General features: G+C 42.8%; 1 protein-coding gene across 1 annotated transcript in view; it reads right to left on the minus strand.

Moving 5' to 3' along the window:
• The window catches only part of LOC103379362 (talin-2-like), a 64657-nt gene that overhangs the window by 52112 nt on the left and 3957 nt on the right, over positions 1–8588 (minus strand). The window lies entirely within an intron of this gene.

Raw genomic sequence — 8588 nt, forward strand, 5'->3', positions numbered from 1 at the left:
GCCAGAATCATATAGAGTCCAGAGGCAGGTTGTGTCGTCCACCGCCATCACAGAGACACAGGAGGAAACGCTTTCAGTCAAGACACTCGTTAAAGAAACAACAAATACTGAACTTTTAAATGACTGAAGTTCACCTCCAGACCTGGACCGAGAGCAGCTGCCGAGAGCAGAACAGCTTGGATCACATCCCACTTTCACGCTCCACGCTGAAGTATGATAGATGCTGTGCTCTGGTTTCACCGCCCGCTCCTTTTGAATGAAGACTGTACACAAGTGGAAAGCTGGGATTTCAAAGCGGTATTCCAATCATGACCTCACACGTGAGTAGCTGGAGTGGAGTCATGACCATAGGCTCCATATATGGTTACCACACAGTGGAGCCGACACGTTCATTATGGAAAAGCAGTGTAGGTGCTATCAAAGAGAGATGTGACGAGGAGTTAATGACGGTTAGAACAAAACCACGAAATGTTTCATGTTAAAGGAAAAGAAAAAAAAAAACATTCAGAAAATGACAAACTCTGGACTGTGTTTCTAAAGTGACCAACACATGTGGGCTGAAAATGTTCCCACTCTTAAAACTAACCCTGAAAAATGCCCCATTAAAATTACACAGCCAACCTCAGCAGTGAGTTCATCATTTAAAAGAGCCAATAAATCATCAAAGCCGACTTTACAAGGCAGTGTCTTGGTCTGGCACTGCAGCAGATTAGGAAGGAACAGCCCTCAGCATGAGCTGCCCGGCTAATCTCCTTTAGCATCTCAACCATGGAGCTACGGGAATCATCTAATCCTCTCTTTGGGTGAACAGCTGCAGGCAGACATTTAACTGTCTGCTACTGTGGCACTCAGACACTATGGACTTTAAATCCATATACAGGCAACAGCTATATGGACAGACGTCTTTTTTTTAAGGCTACTTCTCAAAGTTTAGACACGTTGGAGCAGTGACACTTTTTTAAAACTCTTTATAGATCTATAAGAACGTATAGTGGGTTTCCAGGATTAATATACAATATATCAAATCCATGTGAGACCAGCAGCAGCCAAGAAGACTGTGTGACTGTAACTGTGTTACTTAAACTAACACCAGGCTCTAAAACATATCTTATAATAATAATAATAAAAACCTCCGCTGGTTTTGCCTGCAAGTAGCTCAAGCAGGGAACAAAATTAGCTTGCTAGCTTACAGCAGCTACTGTACCTGAGTAGTGAAGTTAACATACCGCACATAAAAATCCACTATTGTTAATCCTACATACACCTCCAGGTGTAAGCTAACTTGACAGTGGCTAAAATATCACCCAAAATCGGGACGATCCCAATGAAGGGATTTTCCACATGTGCTAGCATGCTAGGACAAGGAAAGTAGTCCGATTACATAGGCAACCTCCATAGCTCAACGTAGCTGATGTGAATTGCCCAGAAAGAAGCAGGGAACAAAATTAGCTTGCTAGCGTAGCTGATGTGAATTGCCCAGAAAACCATGTTTACTCTGCTGTATTTCACTTTTTTCAATGAATTGACTCATCCACGTAAACAAACTGGTGAGGTTGTTACAACAGTGAAATCCACCTGATCCACAATTGTTTATATAGTAACAAAAATAACCTATATTTTTTTGTACCGATCGACTGAAAGTGTGAACGCACAGCAGGTGGCAGACTAGAGCCTTCAGATAATAACATGAACACATTTATGCCTCCAGGTTTCCTTTTCCGAAGCCAAGCCCGGTGACTTCACTCTACTGTATCTGGTAGGAGTTCTTTTGTGTGGGAACAATACATCTGCTCCTCTTATGGACATGAGGAGCTCTGTGTCGTTTACAGAGTCTGGTGGCAGCAGCAGCCGGAGGAGGAAGGTATATTTAACGGTGAACAACTCACAAACTGTGCCGTCTGAGCAGCGATGTGGCCACAGACTGAAGTCAAAAATCTAAATCTTTCACTTGTCGTCCCATTTTACAGCTGCCGCGCTGCATCGTTTTACATTCACGCCCTGCAAACCACTGTTTTGTGTTTGTGTAACAAAATATAATATTACCATTTTCAAGCCACCGTATCCATTCCCTCAAACTTTAACCAAAACACACAATTATTTTAGGTCACAACAAACCGATCCTCTTACAGATTTTACCTGGATATCACGTAACAAAACACACTTTCCCCTGAAACAGCAGCTCAGTCAGCCATCTTTGGTTCTTAAAACAGGTCTCATCTGTCTGTCAAACTTCTTCAACATGAGACTTTGTGTAAGTCAAAAAAACCAAATGATCATCTACAGCAGAAGCTCTCGACCCAGGAGCCGCTTCAGACCTGAGAACCACCAACATCGACCTTCTTAAATCATTGGTTTGGTTGTTTTTGATTGGACGTTAAATAACATGAACATTTATTCATGTCACACTTTCAAATAATGTTGTATTAACTGCTCGTGACCTACTGAAGTGCAGTGAATTCTCATCATGCCTCAGTGCCGACAACAGACGGTCACACTGTACCACAGCTGAATGTAGGTCAGGTGATCTATTTCCACATGGCACACCATCAAGGAGAGACCCATTTTACAGAGACCCAGATGATCGTAATTAGATTTAAAGACCCATTTTACAGAGACCCAGATGATCATAATTAGATTTTTTTAAAAAAAAGAAATTTCATGCACACAGAGTGAACGCTCGGAACACATTTGTTTCCCTTTACTTGGTTGATGAGAGCTGCAGCACCAGGAGGCGTCGATGTATCATCCCATCCCTCTGGGTTGCAGCTAAGGTGTCGACAGGATTACTAAACTAGGGTGTGTGTGTGTGTGTGTGTGTGTGAAGAGGGGCAGCTGAGGTGTTGAATTGAGGAGAGGAGTGAAAAAAAAGATGAATGTAACTGGCTAAAAATGGAAACCAGGTAGAAAGAAAAATGATATGTTTTGTGGAGTTCTAAATAAAGGATCATATTTGGACTCAAACTGTTTTATTTCAATTGTCGTGATAAATTACTGCATCCCAGGCTAACCCTATAAATCATTTAAAAATAATTAAATTTCTAGCCTTGTGTTCACATTTAGAGGCCAACACTCTCGTTCAGTACCATCTGAACATGTGACCCGGCAGATGACGGTAGAGCTGCGTCTTAGCGTCGCCCAGAAACCTCACAGCTAATTGAGAGGGTGTGGACCTGTCACGACAGAGAGCAGTGACTTCATTACTTAATGGAATAACATCATTCAATTGTGTTGTCTAGGAAGCAGGAGGTTGGATGGAGTTGCCCTCCTGCCCCCTATAGTAATTCCCCCGGGGCAGCAGAAAGATAAGTAACACAGCTGAGGACAAGGCTGGTATTCTAGCCCGAGTCCGACAGACAAAAAGCCCGAGTCCATCTGAAACGAGGGATCTGACAATGCAGCACTTGTGTATTTGCCAGCTGGAGAACAAGCCCCCTATAGACACGTTGACATGAAACACGGTGCCCACCAACTCTGAGCCCAGAGGACCACTAAAAACAAAAAAAAAAACATCTTATTCTGAATTGGCAAACAGCAGCAACGACAAGAGATTATCACAACGACGAATAATTAAAGACGGCATTTAGAGATTTAGTATCAAGGAAAATGTACTAATACACACTAGGATACTTTTATAAAACTTTTGAAATAAATAATTATCTGTCATTTGAAACGGGGCCTGAGACCTACTGTAGATGGTGCTGGTTTTATCTGCTCCTGATGGTACCCTCTGATGGTACTCTCTGATGGTACCCTCTGATGGTACCCTCTGATGGTACCCTCTGATGGTACCCTCTGTCTCACCCGTCCCAGCAGGTGGTACTGTTGTAACTGTAAAGATGTAAAAGCCTCATTAAAACCCAAACGTAAAGTAAAGCAGGACGACTTCTCCCAAACACAACAGTCTTCAATCTGTCATCAGAATCAGCTGTTTATGGGTCACGGGTTCATCTCAACTCATGGACCGTGGAGGTAAGACGTTGTTTAAAGTCGTGTCGTCACGTTAAGGCACGTTGACTTTATCTGGATTAATAACCCATTATGATCAATCGCAATTAATCCACGGCTCCCCTGTGATTAATCAGAGTGGATTTTTCCCGTCATTTTCCGGCCCTTATCTAAACACCAACAGAGACTTGGAGCCGTTTGAAGAGTCCGATTCCCAGCTTTTATGGATCCTACACACAGTGACTCACCAACTGTCTTTACAATAACAAACAGTTCACACAGAAATCACTGGGTGAGTAATTCCACTGAACCAAAACTAAAGCTGCAACCATGGTAAACTAACCAGTACTAGTTGTTTTATAACTATCATTTTAATAAACCTGGGCCTTTTACTGTGGCAACGTTTACACAGACGGATCAACTGACACCGTATGAAGTCACTGCCCTTTCGCAGTGTCATTAAAAAGAAAAATACTTGTGCCACCCAAAACACTGAGCAGCCGTTTGGCAGAGGGGCAACTGCACATAAACAACCCTCAACAGCAAGTTTAACTGAAGATTAACTCTTAATCCCGTGAGGCTTCTTTGACTCCAGACCCAGTTTGGAGGTCGACAGATGAGACAGTGAAGCCTCCTCCAGTCAGAACACACCTGCCAAACCGTGAGCTGTATCAACCGCTGCTCATAACTCCTCTCACAATCACAGTCGCTGCTAATATAGCCTTCATACCCTATTAGTTATAGCTGCGTTAGCGATGCCCGCTCACGGCGCTGGACACAAATGAAAGGATATTTTCCGCCACTTGATTAACACTGAGCTTTCCACATGTAACGCTAACCAGCTGGCAGGCTCAAAACACCACCATAAAAAAAGGACCAGTGTTTACAGCGCTCCATAGCAGAGCACACTTGGTCTGGAGTGGTCTTTCGTCTTCTTTCTGTCCCCATTTTCTACCCTGACGTCTGGCTGCGCTCCCATGTGCTTCTCTCAACTAATAAACAAAGAATGGTTTCCCTTATATAGTCGTGCACCAACTCCACATGCAGTATCAGAGGCTCACGGAGGAGGGTGCACAGCAGAGGCTTTGTTGTGGGCAGCGAGGTCTCATGTGAGCGCGCGGTGCTCCAAGTCTACGAGTGTGTGACGGTCAAGCATTAAAACCCACTTTAAGAACCATTTCTGGTGCCAGGGAATTTGCAGTGTGTACATTTCAGGGAAGCTGGAGCGCCACACAGTCAGAGGACGGGGAGAGTCGGAACGCTGTGTCAGAACGATGGGAAGGAGAAGCTGGAATAGAAGATCTGAATCTATGGAATCTAAGCCACAAACCATGGACTAGTTACAATTAAAGGAACACAGTAAAAAATACAAATGTCTTCTCTTTGGTCTCTGGATTTAATAATGATTAAAAAATCCTTGGCTTGAGGTGAACTTCCTTCGTTGACCTGTAGTAAAATTTAAAAGAATGTGCTGCAGATGTGATGTGTGGAGATCTGTTGACTGTGGTGTGAACAGTCACATGATTAATTCTCTGACCCAGTGCGGAAAATAACTTGTGATGTCACCAGGGTTAAATGAGCACAGACTTCAATATTGCAGGCGTTAAAGTGGCCTCCATTACAAATACTGGAGTCCAGTTGACAGGAGGAGGTGTTCACCAGCCAAGGTGGATCACATTACAATTCATTACACAACTCAAATAAGCCAAGCGCAGGGTTGGTCCATGAGGATTTGTCCTCTGCTGTATCACAGTTCTAATCTCAGAACAATTCTTCTGTAAAACACGAAGCAGGAGCGCAGTGAAAGAAAAAAACAAAAAACAAAAGTAAAACAATCCTCCACGGCTGCCGTCCTCCACCAACCAGCACCTGACACTGATCACACTGGGACACTTTCAGCCCATCTGCCTGTGGGGTGGCCTTATACAGTGCTTGGGTAACTCCCAGAGTTCGCTGCCAAACATTTGTAGCAAGAATTTATCCTTATGGGAAAACCAAGAATAGCTGTCCTGGGGCTGCAGGAGGTGCCAAGGAGGAGCAGAGGCGTGTGTTACATTTCCAGCTCTGCTGCAGCGCTCAGTCACCTCTGCCCACGGCAGCTCCAGGCTGCTCTGCAGTCATTTCCCGGGGAATTCCAATTCAGGATTACTTTCACAAACCACCACGTCATAAAGTCAGAAATAATCCCAGGGCTGATACAAATGTTGTCTGGAAATGGACAACAAACCAGCGACGGGTTGAAGGAATCATAACAATGTCTGCTTGGACATTGGAAATAAAAGTGCAGTATGCTGAAGGGTCTTTGATTGTCTGGGGGAGGTGGGAGGGGGGGGGGGGGGGGGGTAAAAAGGTGGAGGATTCCTTCATTTGAATTAAATATTAGTCTGTGTTGTTGCTGTTTCCAAAGAAACTGGAAAACAAGGAGAAACGTCTGTACTCACAGGAGGAAATGCAAACGATGAGCTCATTCTTCAGCCTCACAAATATGTGGATCTGTTTATTGTGAATGAAATTTAATTCATTTGTTTGTTTTTCAAAATTCAGACACACAAAAAAAAGAAGAGTATTGGCCATTTGACTTTCTTTCTACAGCTCTCTCTCTGCTCCTTTGTGGAATGGAACCTCCGTGTCAACGTTACTCCATCAATCTTAAGGCAGCGACTGCATTTCCAAAAATCCATCCTGATCCAATCACTGCACAGAAACAGTCGACGGAGGGAACGGTGGGAAACTGGAGAGAAATGCAAAGATGACAGTGTGTGTAATAGTAACGTAGTCGGACGGGGTTTACGATCTGTTCGCAGAGCAGTGAGTCTGGGCGAAGCGTATCCCTGATTAGGTTACATTCTGCCCTGCTGACTTAAGAGGCACGAGGCTGCTGGTGGCAACCACGGCAGCAGAGACTTCTGTCAGAGAGACAGTCCAGTAATAGCCGAGCAGCTCAGCTGTAACCTGAAACATATTTAGGAGCAAGTTGCTGATAAACTTCAGCCAAAACCTTTAAATCAAAAATACAACCTCAGAGATCTAGACTTCTCCTCTCCTTCAGGTCATTTGGCTCCTTTATTTATTTAGATGTTGGTGAATTCAGTGAAGAAACACGTTAGGTTTGAACAGAAAAACTGATGTGATTTGAACTTTGTCAAAATACAGAAAAACTGATGTGATTTGAACTTTGTTGAAATAAGTCAAATACCAGTGGAAAAAAGTTATTTTTAAAAACTGATAAAACAGTCTTTTTAGATGTGTTCAAATATTTACAGCCCAAAAGCTGTTAACGTACAGGTATCTGATGACGTGCAGTGTCAGGTAGCAGAGTCACAAATAGCTGGTATTTATTTAGGAGCGACAGACGTAAACAGAGCCGTTACAGCCTGAAATGATTCACAGGGATTTGGTTTTTATGTCTTATTTTGATGAAGAACTAACTTTGAACACAACATTAACAGAATGATAAATCAGCCTGACTGGATTTCACTCTTATAAACTCTTAAATGTAAATCCATTGGTGTGTGAAGGTAACAGAATCGTAGGAATGTATTTTATGCTAAAACAACAAATACAAACAGAAATGTAGACCTGACTGAAGTCCAGCTCAGACTGTCAGAAGGTTGAGTACAAATGAACACACACACACACGTGAACACACACACACAGTGACTTCTACAGGGCAACACTTGCTCAGACAGGCTGCTCTTCCTGAAACATACTTCACGTTTAATTATAGACTGAAGGGAGAGAGAACCACGACCATCACTGAGTCATGCAGGGGATTTAAATCAATCTGTTAACAAAGGAAGCCTGTACTGAACCTGTTCTTCACATACAACCTGAACACACTGGCTCACATCTCTGATTCAGGATACACAGGTGGATGGAGATGAGTGGGAGGAATCAGTGGGAGGCTGGAAACGTTGATGGGAATTGCCAAAAAGCAGCTTTTGCTTCTCGGAAATAACAACAAAAAAAAACCCATCACTTCACTCAGGTTGAGTTCACAACTAATGGTCCGGTTATTAAAACCTAGGGGTCGACGACAGAGAGGCTGATGAAAAGATGAGCAGTGGTTCACGTTAGTTAGGTTCTATATCAGTCAGATCTAACACACATTACAACACGATGATCGATCTGCCAACAGATCTCTGCTAGTCTCCAAACTGACTTCATGTAATTATACAGTAAATATTTATCTGTGTGAAACTTTAAAAGTAACTCAACAACTTTAGTTACTGGGTTTTTTATTTTCTCAATAACAGCTTTAAAAAAAACCATGATATCATGTTGGAAAAAAGAAAGGCTCCATCTGTAAACGGAAAATAAAGTTGGACTTTATTCCCATCTTCTCTTTTTCTCTACATGTGATTGTATTTTACAAAACACTGGTAAATCCTTCAGACCTGAAATACAACCAGATCTAAAGAACGTCAACCAACATCGTACAACGAGAAACAAGTGGGACCATTTTCCAAAACTTTTGGAAAGGAGTTTTTCTGGACCTTAAATGTTCCATACATCTTATTTCCATGTTTAACTGGTTTCATTCAGACAGAGTTTGAGTTCAACGGCGACACAACTGTTCAACACACATTAGCAGTGAAGCCTTCAGGCTCTGGATCTCCTCTACTGAACAGTGTCGCCTCAGA

The sequence above is a fragment of the Cynoglossus semilaevis genome, chromosome 5 (genome assembly GCF_000523025.1).
Source record: "Cynoglossus semilaevis isolate Cse_v1.0 chromosome 5, Cse_v1.0, whole genome shotgun sequence".
In the NCBI taxonomy this organism is placed as follows: Eukaryota; Metazoa; Chordata; class Actinopteri; order Pleuronectiformes; family Cynoglossidae; genus Cynoglossus; species Cynoglossus semilaevis.